The following is a 17,124-nucleotide window of genomic DNA, read 5'->3' as shown; positions in this document are numbered from 1 at the left end:
ATTAGTATTCATTAATCCCATACTTAATGTGGAGGATTGATTCTGTCGGTTCATTATTAAAAAAATCTCCTTTAAAGCTTCATCTCCTCTCTTTTAGTGCACATTGAATTTATAAATTGTTTCCACCAATAAAATGATGCATAAATCTTTATGGACTAGAGTAAATTCTGCTAAGCTTTCAGGTAGTATGAGGTGCAGAAATCATTTTTTCCAAATTCAAGATCCCTCTCTAGATTACAAATAATTCTTCCTCCGGTTATCAACTGTTGATTAAACTATAGTAACTGGATTTTTTCTTTAAACTACCAAATATCCAATATGTAACTTTTCGGTTTTCATCTACTACGTTATTGGAAGCACACAAAGCCACAAATATAGGAAATTAAATATTACTTATGGAGCAACAAAAGTAAATGATAGTACTCCTTATCAGATACATTGCTATTGACTTTGAAATATGGAAGGACCCAATGAAACTATTATTTGCATTATAATTTTTTTTAATATTGTAGGAGATAATAATATAGAGAAAAGGGCATAAATATGCGATTGTTAATAATTGTTGTCGTTCTTTTTCGTTTTACATTGAACTAAGCTATTGATTTCTGATATGCAGGAAAGCATTATTTGTGATTTGATGTCTGTGTTCCCAACAAAGTCATATCTGTCTTTGAGTTCTATTATTCTTGTTCTTTGTGATTTGTAAGTAATTTTCTTTATTTTTTTTTCTCTTTTACTTTTCATTTTTAGCAAAAAGCAGAATATAATTTAAAATTGTGATCTGCTATACAGAGTTGAAAGATGATTTCACCTTAAATCGGTTCTTGCATTTCTTTATCTTCTGGTTCTAATGAGCATGTACCTGAGTTCTATTTTGTTTGTAGTGTTATGTTGCAAACTCATTTTGGATATCTTTGATTAAAACTTTTATAATTGTTGGGGTGCATGATATCTGTTGATATTGCTCTATAACCTGTTAAGCCTGGCTTAACATAGTTATTTCATCCGTTAGCTTTGCTCTTATAGTCAACTACGTACTTTGTGTAGGATTCGATAATCCAAATATCCTATCATTAACTTTTTTATATACTAGTCTTGGACACGTGCGTTGCACGTGTGTCCCATGTGTTTGGGTGTGCAAAAAAAGTATCACATTGGTAGCTGAAAAAAAAAGGGAGTTACATATAAAGTGTTGGATACTCTTAATGATGTGAGGCCTTTGAGAAAAGCTTAGGTTTGCCATTGGCCCAAGCCGATAATACCACATCGTGTTAAGAGTATCGGCTTTTAGCCCAACATGGCCCGGTATGAGCCAATGGTTTGGCGGGACAAGTATATGATGGCGGAGTGTGGCGTGAGGCCCGGCTTAGTGCCTTTGCCCGTCTATGGACCGGTTTATGACCTTTACCTGTAGCTTTGAAGACGCATACACAGCTTTTAGGCTTCGGTGACCATAAAATATACCCACGATGTGGGTAGCACACAAACATGTTGAATCTCTGACCCGTAGATTATGGTAATGAGCTATGTGGACTTAGTTCGAGGGGGAGATTGTTTGGGTGTGCGAACAAAGTACCACATTAGTAGCTGAAAAGAAAATAGAGTTACATATAAGGTGTTGGATACTCTTAATGATTTGAGGCCTTTTGGGGAAAACCGTGCGGGCTTGGCCCAAAGCGGACAATATCACATCATGTTAAGAGTATCTTTGGGCTGTTTTAGCCAACAACGTGGATTGCGGTTTCCGCCACATAGTCGGGAGGGGGAGAATTGTTGGGTTTTTGGGATTTTCCCTTCCTATGTGGAATTGGATTAATAAAATCCAATCCAATTTGGACCAGACCACTTTTGCCCTAAAATCCTCTATATAGAGGATCAAATTGGGTTTTATTTTTATAACACAAAAGTGAATTCATAGCAGCCATATAGAGAGAAAAATTGAGAGAGAAGAGGTAATTTTCGGACCAGTGAAAATCACCACAGCAGTCCACTTAAAATTGCATTTCCCGATCCGTTAACTGTTGGATCATGCTAAAATTTGAACTGGGGGTTCTCAACATCTGGTTCTTGGATTTCAACGGTGGAGATTGGATTTTGTGGTCTGTAACTCCAGTTTCGAGTACGAATAGTAGCTCATTTTTTGGGGGTGATTTCTCTCCTTTCTTCACTAGTTTTGGTACTATCTTTTATGTATTGTTGCTCCGTGTTTGGTTTTGATGTTGTATCCATTTGGAGAACATTGTTATAACTCTTGTTGATTTTAGTGGGGCTTTTGTAGGCCGGAGGTCCCGTGGATGTTTCCTCTTCACTTTGAAGAGGTTTTACCACGTAAATTTGGTGTCTCTTGTATTGATTTACTTTTGCTTGCTTTGCTATTTTGTTGTTGGTATAGTTGTTGTCCGGATTTTCATTTGTGCTAGTGTTCATTGTCTTCTCTTGGTTTAAATAGTGTGGGAAATTTTGACTTGGGTATTGATGGGTGTAAATTATTCATGTAATTTTATATGTAAAAAAAATAAGTTTTAAAATAAAATATGAATAATTATATCTTATTCTCTCATATTTTCCTATGAAATTTTTACGGAAGAAAGATCTTTATGTTAAGAATAGAGAAGAAATAAATTGTCAAAGAAGTAAGCAAAGAATTCAATAGGTGCTACCACGAATTCATAAGTCATAACGAGAGTTTTACATGTGGGAGTTACAAAAGTCAACATTGGGAGAAGTTGTGAAATCCACGGGTGTCACCTCTTCATACTCACACCCGTCAAGTGTTGAAATCCACGGGTATCTTCATACTCACACCCGTCAACTGTGGGCATCAAGAAAAGAGTTGCAAAATTCACGAGTGCGACTACCGTTGTCATACTCTCACCCATCAAGTAAGGTCACGGATGTGAGCACTACTTCAAAGAATGCATTCGTAGGGGGGAGACACTACATTCTCCTATAAATAGAAGCATCACTTTGCTTACAAAGGAGGATATAATCCAATCTTGAGAAAGACATAAGAAATAGTCTTTGCTCTATTTCTCTTCTTTTTATTTTATATTTGTAGGAGTAGTATTTTATTTTTAATTTCTTTCTTACATACTCCTTAATGGAGTAGTTTCTTTTTGTTGGGATAGTTGAAGAAGCTTGGTATGATGTTATAATATTATCTTTACTTTAATTTTTTCATGTCTTGATATTCAAATCTTTGGTCTTGCTTCTTTTAGTCCTAATTCTCACGGAGGATTAATTCAAGCTAGTTTATCGATTCAAGAATCTCAATATTATTTCGTTTAGTCCTAATTCTCACGGAGGGATTAATTCAAATAATTTTGTTGGTTTAAAATTGTTATCTTATTTCTTTTGGTCTTAATTCTCACGGAGGAATTGACTCAAATAAGTTTAATGATTTGAGGGGTCTCTAGCTTATTTCTTTCGGCTCTAATTCTCTATGAGGGATTGTTTCAAATAAGTTTAGTGACTTTAAGGGCTAATCGCAATAGGTCTTTATTCCTCATAACACAAATCAAGTCACATAAGTTTTTCTATTCTTTTGTGAAATTTAATAGAATGGGATTTTATTATAATTGTACCAAGTGGATTCAACGACTCCCAACTCTTTTTTTTAAAATTTTCTAATAAGTTGTTTATTTTATTTTAAGTAATTTATAATTTCAAAACCTCTCCTTTCATCAATTTGATTCTCTCAAATAGTACCCAAGACAATACGCATCTGTAGCCTAGGTGGTTCCAATCTCTGTGGGACAATATCTTAAACTATACTAAAATTTGACAGAGTACGAGCGAATTTTCCTATGAACTTTGGCCTCGTCAGGTATTTCTTCCGCTGTTACCTCATCGTGCAATTTGGATGTTGCTTGTTTCTTCCCAACAAAGTGGTATCAAAGCTTGTGGTTGTATTTGGTTGTGTTGATCGTCTATTTGAATTATGGAGGCAAATATGAGCAAGATGGTTTGCTTAAATGACAGTAATTATCATATTTGAAAAAGCAAGATGAAAAATCTTCTATCTGTCAAGAAATTGCATTTACCTATGTTTGCTTCTAAGAAACCCGAGTCTATTGAAGATGAGGATTGGGAATTTAAGCACTTACAGGTTTGTGTCTATATTAGGCAATGGGTTGAAGATAATGTTCGAAATCATACTGTGAATGAGATCAATGCTAAAAGCTTGTGGAAAAAGATCGAGACACTTAATGCTTAGAAGACTGGCAATAATAAGTTGTTCCTACTGAAACAATTGATGAATATTAGATACAAAGAGGGCAGCCCTATTTCGATTATATCAATGATTTTCGGGGTGTCCTTGATCAGTACATGCGAATAGGTGTCAAGTTTGATGAAGAAATACGGGGCTTTGGCTTCTTAATACTGCGGACTCGGGAAACTCTTGAGTTTCTTTGACTAATTCTCGCTCCCAAAGGATGGTGTAACTATGGAATATGCTAAAAGTGGTGTTTTGAATGAAGAGATGAGAATAAGATCTCAAGCTTCGTCTTCTTCAACTTCACACTCCGATGTTTTGGTTAATGAAGACAGGGGAAAAGTAAATTCAAAAGTCAGAATGACAGAGGCAAAAGTAGAAGCAAGTCAAGATCCTCCAGGTACAAGAATCTTACATGTGACTATTGTCACTTGAAAGGGCACATCAAGAAATATTTCTACAAGTTTAAGAGAGACCAGAAAAAGCAAAAGAAAGAAGGCGATAATGAAAATCGCGTTGCTGTTGTTGCTAAAAATGTTCTTCTTGTTGCTTGTGGTAAAAATGATATCAATCTTGTTTGTGATGAGTCTACCTGGTTTGTGGATTCAGGTGCCCCTTCTTATGTCACGCCAAAGAAGGAATTATTTTCTTCTTATACTTCTGGTAACTTTGGAATGTTACGAATGGGCAATAATAGTGAGGTTGAGGTATTTGGCATTGACACAGTTTGCTTGAAAAGTAAGAACGGTTCGAGGTTTGTTCTTAACAATGTCAAGCATGCTCCAGATGTTCGTCTGAATTTAATTTCTGTAGGAAAGCTTGATGATGAGGGTTATGATTAAACCGTTGGTGGTGGCTAGAGGAAGCTTCTTAGAGGTTCAATGATTGTGGCTCGAGTTAACAAGATATATGACTAGTACTTATTTCAGGGCTCCATTTGTGGTGACTTTGTAAATTTAGTGGAGAATGATACTTCATCAGAGTTATGGCATATAAGGATGAGTCATATGAGCGAGAAGGGGATTGACAACTTGGCTAAGAAGAATTTGCTTTCTAGAGTGAAACAAGCAAAGTTAAAGAGATCTGTTCATTGCTTAGCCGGAAAACAGAAAAGAGTTTCCTTTCAGAGTCATTCGCCTTCAAGAAAGCTTGATTCTTGGAGTTGGTACATTCTGATTTGTGTTGTCTTTTTAAAGTAAGCTCTCGTGGTGGTGCACTTTAATTTGTGACTTTTATTGATGATCATTCTTCGCAAACACTTTCGGGTATTTCTTTGAAGTCCAAGGATCAAGTACTTGATGTGTTCAAGACTTTTCAGGCCTTGGTTGAGAGACAGACAGGTAAGAAACTAAAATGCATCCGCTCAGACAATGGTGGTGAATACATTGGTCCTTTTGATAATTATTGTAGACAACAGGGTATTCGACATTAGAAAACTCCTCCAAAGACTCCTCGATTAAATGGTTTAATGAAGAGGATGAACAATTTCTAGTTGAAAAAGGTTAGATGTCGCTTTCGATGCTACTAGGTTGCCGATTCATTTTGGGTAGAAAACTTAATATTGCTGCTTATGTTATCAATTTATCTCCTATTGTTGCTTTGGATGGTGATGTTCTGACGAGTTTAGTTTGTAAAGGATGTCTCTTATGCTCATACGAGAGTCTTCGGGTGCAGGCCTTTGTGTGCATGTTCCTAAGGATGAGAGGTCAAAGCTAGAAGTTAAAACTAGGCGATTCTTCATTGGTTATGGTCAAACGAATTTGGCTATCGTTTCTATGATCCGATTAAGAAGAAACTTGTTAGAAGCCGTGATGTTGTGTTCTTTGAAGACCAGACAATTGAAGATTTTGACAAAGCTGAGAAGGTTGATTCTCAAAGTAGTGAGAGCTTAGTTGATGTTGATCCGATTCACGACTATATTTTTGAAGAAAATCTTCAAATGATGAAGCTCGAGTTGATAATGAAGATAATGATCATGTTCGAATGACCGGCATGATGTTGTTGATGTATACCCAATGGAAGATGATGTGGTTGTGACAACCGGTTGCTATTGATGCTCCAGAGAGTTCTGGAAGATCTACCAGAGAAAGTACCTTCATCTCGTTATTCTCCCAATGAGTTTGTACTCTTAACTGACGGGGGAGAACCTAAAAGTTTTGATGAAGCCATGGATAGTGAAGAAAAAGAAAAGTGGTTTGATGCTATGCAAGATGAGATTAAATCACTGCATGATAATCATACATTTGATCTAGTTAAGCTTCTTAGAGACAGAAAAGCTTTGAAAAACAGGTGGGGTTTCAGGGTGAAACATGAAGATGGTAACCCAGTTCCACGGTACAAGGCTAGATTGGTTGTCAAGGGCTTTAATCAGAAAAGGAGAGTTGATTTTGATGAAATCTTTTCTCCAGTTGTGAAGATGTTATCAATTTAGGTTGTTCTGGGCTTGGCAGCAAGTCTAGATTTAGAGTGTTGCTTGATCACCGGGATGACGGTTTCCTCCACATAGTCGGGAGGGGGAGAATTGTTGGGTTTTTGGGTTTTTCCTTCCTCTGTGAAATTGGATTAATAAAACCCAATCCAATTTGGACCAGGCCACTTTTTCCCTAAAATCCTCTATATATATGTTATATCTCATATTTTGTACATTGGTATATTTTAAGCTAGTTGTGATAAGTTAAGGACAAGGCTATTTTCCGATTTTGTTTAATGCACAAGTTGTTTGTAAATTTTATTGGATGGAAATATTAAGGAAAATTAGGGGCTAGAAGTTGAAAAATATATTTCATGAAAAGGCCACAAGTGGCATGTGGCCGTGTGGGTGTGTGGGCTCCCACCCATGACTGGCTTGGCCAATTGCCTTAAGCCATGAGATGTACATGTGTGCACCTTGTATTTGTAGAGGCTATATATATATATATATATGCATGGTAAGTGATGACAAAGCAAGACAATTCATCATCTTTCACTTAGAAAAGAGAAAAGTGGAGAAGCTTGGAGAAAAAGAGAGACCATTCGGCCATGGCTAGCCAAATTGATGGTCCAAAATCTTGATCAAAAAAATATTTTCTTCTAGCTTTTCTACCAATTGGAAGGTCCTCTATAACGTGGAGTGGTTATTGGAGCAAGCAAGCATTCATTTTTGCAAGTTACAAACCCTAGCCAAGTTGAGAAGTGAAGTGGAAAAGGTAAGGTTTAATCTCCTCTTTCATGTATTGTGGATGGTTGTGCATGTTGTCGGGTGTAGAAATGGATGAAATTCATGAAATTATGTGTGTTGGTGTTGTAGCCGTGTGTGGGGGCGTTTTGTGTAGAAGAAATGAATTAAATTTACTTAGTATTCTTGGTTGTTGTTGTTGTAGATTCTATGATGAAAATGAAGGTTTGATGGTTCAAATTGAAGTTGTAATCGTTGTGGGCTGTTTTAGAAGCTAATGTGATTTTAATATAGTTTCTTGAATTTATGAGAATGATGTTGTTAATGTGTGGATTATTGGTGTAGTTTATGAATTTGGAAGAAAGAAATGTGTTGTTGTTGTTCTTATTGAGTTTGGAAGGTTTCGGGTAGTGTTGCATATTGGTTGGGTTGTTTTGAATATTGTGCGGATCGTTTGAAGTGTTCTTGAGTCTTGTTTGAATGGTTTCGGATTGGTACTTGAACGTGTGAGCATTGATGTTGGCTTGATTGTATGTGGTTGAATTGAATGTAAATGGAATGCCGTCGAATTGTATAAAAAAGAGTTACTAACGTTAGAATGCGTTTTGAATTACTTGTTGATGTTGTTAGTATGGTTGTTGGTATTGTTGTTGATGATTTGGCTGAGTTGAATTCTCGGGGTTGTTGAATTTATAGGGGAAATCCAAATTTCGTAAATGAAGTGCTAACTTGGGATTGAATTCCTAAGTGCCTATAGCTAATGTTTGGTATCTAATGACGTTGTTGTAGATCTTGAGAAGCCGAGACTTAAGTTCGGATTAGCTTAGGAAGCGGACAAGGTATGTAAAGCTTATCCTTTCTTTCTTTTGGCATGTCTTAGATGTAAGTATGATACAATACGAGCTTGGGGTAACTCTACTCTTAAGGTCCGAGCATGTCTACGATTCTTATGCACTTTTTGATATCCGCACTCTTAATGTAGTCGAGCTATTGCCCTCGAGTCTTTTGTATGTTGGATAATGAATGTTGCATAAAGAGTTTTTATTCCTAAAGGGTTCTATAACGTATAATGTCCCTAACTGTCATATATGGTCTCGGATTGCTATGATATTCTATAATGAATAATGCCCGTAACTTTCATAGGCGGGCTCGAATTGGCTTGATACATGTTTATGACCCCTGAGACGTTATGTGACATATTTCGTAATGATATTTCAAGAGTCCTAATGGCATTTAGAAGTGTATGACTATCGTTCGGATACTCGAGCGTTGATTTGTCTACTTACCTATCGAGTCTTAAAAGATGATTTATGTGCATATGGTTTCTCACTACTCTGCTCGTGCATACTGTTATTATATCTTTCACCGAGTCCCGGGCCGGGTATGTATTCGTGCACAGTTTCACTGCATTGTTCACCGAGTCCCTCACTAGAGGGCCGGGTACGGTATATATATATGATGATGTGATGATGGCGCCGAGCCCACGGTGATGGGCCGAGTATATATACATGATGGAGACATGATCACCGAGTCCCACCGATTATTTCAGTCCCTCACTAGAGGGGGGGGGATATATATGATTACTTCACCGAGTCCCTCACTAGTGGGCCGGTATATATATATATATATGATATATATGATGACATGATGATATGATGATTTTATTCACCGAGTCCCTCACTCGAGGGCCGGGACACGTTATATATGCATATGTGCAAGATGATTATTCACTTATGTTTCTAAGTCCATAATGACGTTGGATATATATGGACATGCATGATTTATGTTTCAAAGGCAAGCCTTATGGCAAGTTTATCGTACTATGATTTTCTATACTCCTTATTTCGTATGATCCCGTTTACCGTATTTCATGCTTTACATGCTCGCACATATTCCGTACCGACCCCCCTTTCTTCGGGGGGAGGGGCGTTTCATGCCACGTGTGTGTATACGGATAGTAGAGGATATTAGTAGAAGATGTTCCAGCCTGGATTGGCGAGCTCCATTTCCTCCGAGCTTTGCCGAGTCGAGTATCTATGTTATGGTATCTTGAGTTATGTTAGAGACTTTGCGGACGCAGTCACGTATATAACATGTCATTTTGTAAGCGGCTCGTAAGCCGATGTATCATTATGCATTATGTTACATATTTCATATGATTCTGATTTTATTTGATTTGAGAAAGATAAAAAGCATGTTGTTCTATGAAAAGCTTTCATTATGCATTCATTTCATGATTTAAGAGTCCAGTAAGATTATGAGTATCACGAGGATCAGCGGGTTCGCTCGGCCCTAAGTAAGGGTCGGGTGCCCATCATGCCCTATCAAAAGTTGGGTGTGACAAATTGGTATCAGAGCGGTTCGTCCTAGGGGTTGTCTGCAAAGTCGTGTCCTGTATATGGTGTGAAGCGCGCCACATTTATAAACAGGAGGCTACGGGGCATCTAGGGTGGTTACTCTTCTTTCACATCTGAGATCGTGCCATAGAGCCAAGTCATAGGGAATGAGATTCCTTATACTAACCTTTGATTTCAGCAGAAGAATGGCATCGACAGAAGAAAGTGACTAGCGATATTGGAAGTTACAAAGCACGCAGGTAAGCAAAGGTATGAAAGATATATGTCGGGTAAGATATCGAAGTACGATTGAAATACAAGTTGAAGATTAAAAGGGAAAGTAAACAAGAAAGTGTAACAGGTGCAGTTTGAGTTGGGCATACGAGGTATGTTCATCATTTTCGTACTGTTGTTGATATTGGGAGCCCTGTGTGGCTGTGATATGATATATATATATATATATATATATATATATATATATGTTAGCCCTGTGAGGCATTGCTGGTATTTCCTGCGTGCAGGTTTTGAGATAGTAACAATTACAGAGGAAACTCTGCCAAAATTTTCCTAGAAATAAAAAGAGAGAATGAGATATAGGTTTGTAATATGTCTTGAAAGGTCGTGCCAATAGTAATGATAAGATTTGACTAAGCTACGAGTACGGCCGACATCGAGAAAGAAGTTAATTGCTGAATTGAGGATAATAATAATTAGAAGGTCGATATCGATATGGTAAAAAGAATTTGGAGAGGGCTTGTAATCTAAGAGATGATTTAAAAAATTTGGTAAACCTTGATGGAGTGTTATTTAAGGTACCGATTTGAATTGATAAGCAAGGATGAATTATGACGAGCTTATAGGTAAAAGAAGTAATAGTATGATTAAGACAAGAGTACGGAGGAAAAGAATTGTGATGGATATGAATGTATTGATAAGAGAGCTTGTGAGATATTAAGGATAAAGTTGATCGAAAGGGTAAAGGGTTAAGAAGTGTTACATTATAGGATTGATTACGAATAAGATATAATGTGAATATAATGAGGATTGTTATGAAAATAAGTAAAGCCTAGTGAGAAAGTGGCCAAAGCTATGATGTGATTTATGTAGCTAGAATATAAAGGCAAGTGTGAAACGGAAAAGCGAGCTATAGAATGAACAAGGAAGGCTTATCAAGTTCTGTAGGGGAAGTTTGGAATAAGGGTTATATAATAACGGAAATGATAGCGAGTGTAAGAAAAGAAAGGGTAATTGGAAGAAGGAAATAAGAAGAGAGCGAGATAACAGTGTAGTAATAGACCATGACATGTGTAGCCAAGGATACGAGTACTATAAGTGACGGGAATGTGAAAGACTCGGTTATAGAAAGGATGAGGAACGAGGTAAAATGAGAGCAGAAATCCAAAGGCCGATAACCAAGTATTTATAAGTAGCGGCGATAAAGGTGTGTTCACCACCATTGGGAATCTGGAAGTCTAGGACGGAAAGTAGTCATGTCCGTAGGTGAAAGGTGAATATTGAGGATTGAAAAAAGGCTAAAGTAGTAATTATGGAGTCAGAAGAGTAAGAGACCCTTTCTAATTCGGAGGGAGATGTGTTATGAGAACGTTTCGCAATCTGTTAAGACTTCAACTTACTCCAGATTATGTGACGAAGGTCATGCGGTGAGGTGGACGCTATCATACTAGTATTAAAGCATCGTATTTCATCAGAGTTCCAAGGTTAAGCGTGCTGGGGTGAGAGAAATTTTAGGATGGGTGACCCCCTGGAAAGTGTACTAAAAGTCTTATAAAGTCAAACACAGGAGAGTCAAACGGAAAGTTAGAGTAGCCTAAGGGAAATTAGAGTATACAGAGTGGGCGGAAACCTTAAGAGGTCACGTAGGACGAGGCAGACTGAACCTGTGAAGAGAAAGAAGGTGCATCACGGCTCTAGAAGCAGGGTAAGTTGAATAGCGTTTGAAAATATTTTGTAAGCAGGACAGTAGTATTTATATATATATAGGTATGCACATGATATCCCGTACATGGCTATATCAGCGGATATGTGTATTCCAGCAACCAACGTTGCGGTATATGGAAGGCATTAATCGGACAGGGTAATGAAGTTCAAGTGAAAATAAAAATAAAAGGCACAAATGTTACAAGACAAGCGGATGCTGTTTTTACTACGGGTTAAGCTGGGAAAGTGCTAATACAATGATATCTGGAAAAGAAAGAAAGTGAGTAGATGAAAGGCAAGGGGATCAAAATGTCGGAATAAAAGTGCCGCCAAATTGAGATTGGAAATACGGACATAGGGCAAAGCATAATCGGATAATAGTATAAGTACACCCTTAAAGGGGGGAAGCAGGTGCGAGAGATGCAAGTGTAAGATGGAGACAATTAACACTACAATATATTTGATACGGACGTTTGGGCTACAGGTGAGATTCCTTGCTGAGGCAAGTTAGTAAGATCTAAAAGCCAGCAATAAAGGGGTAGAAGTTAGGATGGTAATTGAGATAGTGCTGAGAATTAATTGTTGAGATCTTGAATGATATGACATTGGAAAGTGGGTGCTTAAAAAGGGAGAGAATACGACAAGAGAAGGGTAACGAGTAACTTACAGAGACATTGTGAAAGATAACACTGCTATGTTGGATCAGAGGCTAAGATGTGGGCAATAGAGTTGTTCGCTAATGATATCGCGACTTATAAGTAGCAAGGAGAGAGATAGAAGACCTCCTATAGTAGGAAGTGAGAAAATCAAAGGAGTGAATAAAGGAAGGAAAGGAGTATGACAAAATAGGCTATAAGCGAATGTTGGTACGGAGGGGGATATGTGAAGTAGCATGAACCAGGAGAAGGAAAGATCGTGACTAAGATTGAATATACTTTATACCAGTCGCACAAGGGTATTTACGTTACCTATGAATATTTAGATGCTAGGGATGAGACCAAGCAAATACTTAGTGAGAAAAGTTTGGATTCAGTAATAACAGTATGGTTACGAGATTTTTTTTGGGTGCATTAAGGAAAGATGTAAAGATGGTTTAAGCTGAATTACCGAGATAGAATTAGCACTGAGGACAAACAGGACATGGCTATGGTTGAACCAAAGACCTATCCCGATACCGGTTGTAAGATAAGAGAGGCGAAGACAAGTAAAACATAAGAATTAGTGAAGCCACGCTAAGGTATTCTTGGGCTAATTTGAGCACCTTCGTATATTTACGAAAAAATTGCAACATCATGTGTGACAGGAAAGTTGAGAGCAAGATCTGAGCAAAGGGGCAATAGAAGAGTTTGAATTAAAGATAAATAAATGACACGAGATAATGTGCCTAGAATGTTACAAGTTGAGAAAAAGGGGATTATAAGACGATTTAAGCAAGATGATCAGAACTAGCTGGTTACTAAAAGATGGTGAATTTATGTGTCTATGCTTCGCAAATGCATTGGTGACTCTTCTAGGGTATTCTCTGTGGATGATGTCCAGGTAACGGGAGAGCTATCGTACAAGGAGAACCCTATAGCTATACGGGATCATCGAGAAGTAAGAAGATTTGCGTACTAAAGACGTGGCTTCTAAGGTATTCTTGAGATATTGTGACGGAACAATATCGATAACGGGAGGAGATGACTTGAGAAGGGCGAAGAGGAGATGAAGAAGAAATATGATTGGTAAATGAGGTGCATGTTATAGTAATAAAGGAAACCCCCCCCCCCTGAGATCCTTATAAGACCTTATAAGACTAGTTTAACATTCGAGGATGAATGCTCTAAAGGGGGGAAGGATGTTATATCCCGTATTTTGTACATTGGAATATTTTAAGCTAGTTGTGATAAGTTAAGGACAAGGCTATTTTCTGATTTTGTTTAATGCACAAGTTGTTTGTAAATTTTATTGGATGGAAATATTAAGGAAAATTAGGGGCTAGAAGTTGAAAAATATATTTCATGAAAAGGCCACAAGTGGCCATGTGGCCGTGTGGGTGTGTGGGCTCCCACCACCCATGACTTGGCCAATTGCCTTAAGCCATGAGATGTACATGTGTGCACCTTGTATTTGTAGGGGCTATGTATATATATATGCATAAGTGATGACAAAGCAAGACAATTCATCATTCTTTCACAACTCGAAAAGTGGAGAAGCTTGGAGAAAAAAGAGACCATTCGGCCAAGGCTAGCCAAAATTGAGGTCCAAAAATCTTGATCAAAAAAATATTTTCTTCTAGCTTTTCTACCAATTGGAAGGTCCTCTATAACGTGGAGTGGTTATTGGAGCAAGTAAGCATTCATTTTTGCAAGTTACAAACCCTAGCCAAGTTGAGAAGTGAAGTGGAAAAGGTAAGGTTTAATCTCCTCTTTCATGTATTATGGATGGTTGTGCGTGTTGTTGGGTGTAGAAATGAATGAAATTCATGAAATTATGTGTGTTGGTGTTGTAGCCGTGAGTGGGCTGTTTTGTGTAGAAGGAATGAATTAAATTTACTTAGTATCTTTGGTTGTTGTTGTTGTAGATTCTATGATGAAAATGAAGGTTTGATGGTTCAAATTGAAGTTGTAATCTTTGTGGGCTGTTTTAGAAGCTAATGTGATTTTAATATAGTTTCTTGAATTTATGAGAATGATGTTGTTAATGTGTGGATTATTGGTATAGTTCATGAACTTGGAAGAAAGAAATGTGTTGTTGTTGTTCTTATTGAATTTGGGAGGTTTCGGGTAGTGTTACATAATGGTTGGGTTGTTTGAATATTGCACGGATTGTTTGAAGTGTTCTCGAGTCTTGTTTGAATGGTTTCGGATGGGTACTTGAACGCGTGGGCATTGAGGTTGGCTTGATTGTATGTGGTTGAATTGAATATAAATGAAATGCCGTCGAATTATATAGAAAGGAATTACTAACGTTAGAATACGTTTTGAATTAATTGTCGATGTTGTTAGCATGGTTGTTGGTATTGTTGTTGATGATTTGGCCGAGTTGAATTCTCGGGGTTTGTTGAATCTATAGGGGAAATCTGCCGAATTTACGTAAATGAAGTGCTAACTTAGAATTGGATTCTAAGTACCTATAGCTAATGTTTGGTATCTACTGACGTTGTTGTAGATCTTGAGAAGCCGAGACTTAAGTCCGGATTAGCTTAGGAAGCGGACAAGGTATGTAAAGCTTATCCTTTCTTTCTTTTGGCATGTCCTAGATGTAAGTATGATACGATACGAGCCTTGGGGTAACTCTACTCTTAAGATCCGAGCATGTCTACGATTCTTATTCACTTTTTGATATCCGTACTCTTAATGTAGACGAGCTATTGCCCTTGAGTCTTTTGTATGTCTGGATAATGAATGTTGCATAAAGGGTTTTTATTCCTAAAGTGTTCTATAACGTATAATGTCCCTAACTTTCATATATGGTCTCGGATTACTATGATATGTTCGTAGAGAATTCTATAATGAATAATGCCCGTAACTTTCATAGGCTGGCTCGGATTGGCTTGATACGTGTTTATGATCCCTGAGACGTTATGATACATATTTCGTAATGATATTTCAAGAGTCCTAATGGCATTTAGAACGGATTTGACATGACTATCGTTTGATACTCGAGCGTTGATTTATCCACTTACCTATTGAGTCTTAAAAGATGATTTATGTGCATATGGTTTCTCACTACTCTGCTCGTGCTAGCTGTTATTATATCTTTCACTGAGTCCCGGGCCCGGTATGCTTTCGTGCACAGTTTCCTTTGCATTGTTCACCAGAGTCCCTCACTAGAGGTCGGGTACGGTATATATATATGATGATGTGATGATGGCGCCGGCCCGCGGGATGGGCCTAGTATGATATACATGATGGAGACATGATCTCATTCACCGAGTCCCTCACTAGAGGGCCGGGTACGGTATATATATGATTACTTCATCGAGTCCCTCACTAGAGGGCCGGGTACGGTATATATATGATTACTTCACCGAGTCCCTCACTAGAGGGCCGGGTACGGTATATACATATGATGATATGATGATTCTATTCACCGAGTCCCTCACTCGAGGGCCGGGACACGTTATATATGCATATGTGCAAGATGATTATTCACTTATGTTTCTAAGTCCTATAATGAGTTGGATATGATATGGACATGCATGATTTATGTTTCAAAGGCAAGCCTTGTGGTTTTCTGGTTATCGTACTAATTTTCTATACTCCTTATTTCAGTATGATCCACCATTTTCTTGTATTTCATGCTTTACATGCTCGGTACATATTAAAATGCGACCCCCCTTTCTTCGGGGGTTGCGTTTCATACCACGCGGTGTATACGAATGATAAGGTAAGGGTATTAGTAGAAGATGTTCCGATTTGGATTGGCGAGCTCCATTTCCTCCAGATCTGCGAGTCCGGAGTATCTATGTGATGGTATCTTGAGTTATGTTAGAGACTTTGCAGACAGAGTCACGTATATAACATGTCAGTTTTGTAAGCGGCTCTGTAAGCCGATGTATCATTATACATTGATGTTACAGATTTCATATGATTACAGATTTTATTTGATTTGAAAACGATAGAAAGAGTGTTTTGAAAAAGAGCTCTCCTTATGTATTTCATTTTATGCTTTAAGAGTCCCGTAAGATTATGATTATCGCGAGGATTAGCGGGTTCGCTCGGCCCTAAGTAAGGGTCGGGTGCCCATCATGCCCTATCAAAAGTTAGGGTGTGACAATATAGGATCAAATTAGGTCTTATTTTTATAACACAAAAGTGAATTCATAGCAGCCATATAGAGAGAAAAATTGAGAGAGAAGAGGTGATTTTCGAACCATTGAAATTCAGTCACAGCAGTCCACTTAAAATTGCGTTTCCCGATTCGTTAACCGGTGGATCGTCTTTGAAATTTGAACTGGGGGTTCTCAACATCTGGTTCTTGGATTTCAATGGTGGAGATCAACTTTTGTGGTCTGTAGCTCCAGTTTTCAAGTACGAACAGTAGCTCATTTTTAGGATGATTTCTCTCCTTTCTTCACTAGTTTTGGTGCTATCTTTTATGTAATGTTGCTCCGCGTTTGGTTTTGATGTTGTAGCCATTTGGGGAACATTGTTGTAACTCTTGTTAATTTTAGTGGAGCTTTTGTGGGCCGGAGGTCCGTGGATGTTTTCCCTCTTTACCTTGAAGGGGTTTTACCACGTAAATTTAGTGTCTCTTGTATTGATTTACTTTTGTTTGCTTTGCTATTTTGTTGTTGGTATAGTTGCTGTCCGGATTTCCATTTGCGCTAGTGTTTATTGTCTTCTCTTGGTTCAAATAGCGTGGGAAGTTTTGACTTGGGTATTTCTTCTGCTGTTACCTCGTCGTGCAATTTGGTTGTTGCTTGTTTCTTCCCAACACCATGTAGATTTGTGTAGACTCATTAGAACAATATATGTGGAACGATATATTATTAC

Source organism: Lycium ferocissimum, chromosome 3 (genome assembly GCF_029784015.1).
Source record: "Lycium ferocissimum isolate CSIRO_LF1 chromosome 3, AGI_CSIRO_Lferr_CH_V1, whole genome shotgun sequence".
In the NCBI taxonomy this organism is placed as follows: Eukaryota; Viridiplantae; Streptophyta; class Magnoliopsida; order Solanales; family Solanaceae; genus Lycium; species Lycium ferocissimum.
This window is presented reverse-complemented; position numbering follows the sequence as displayed.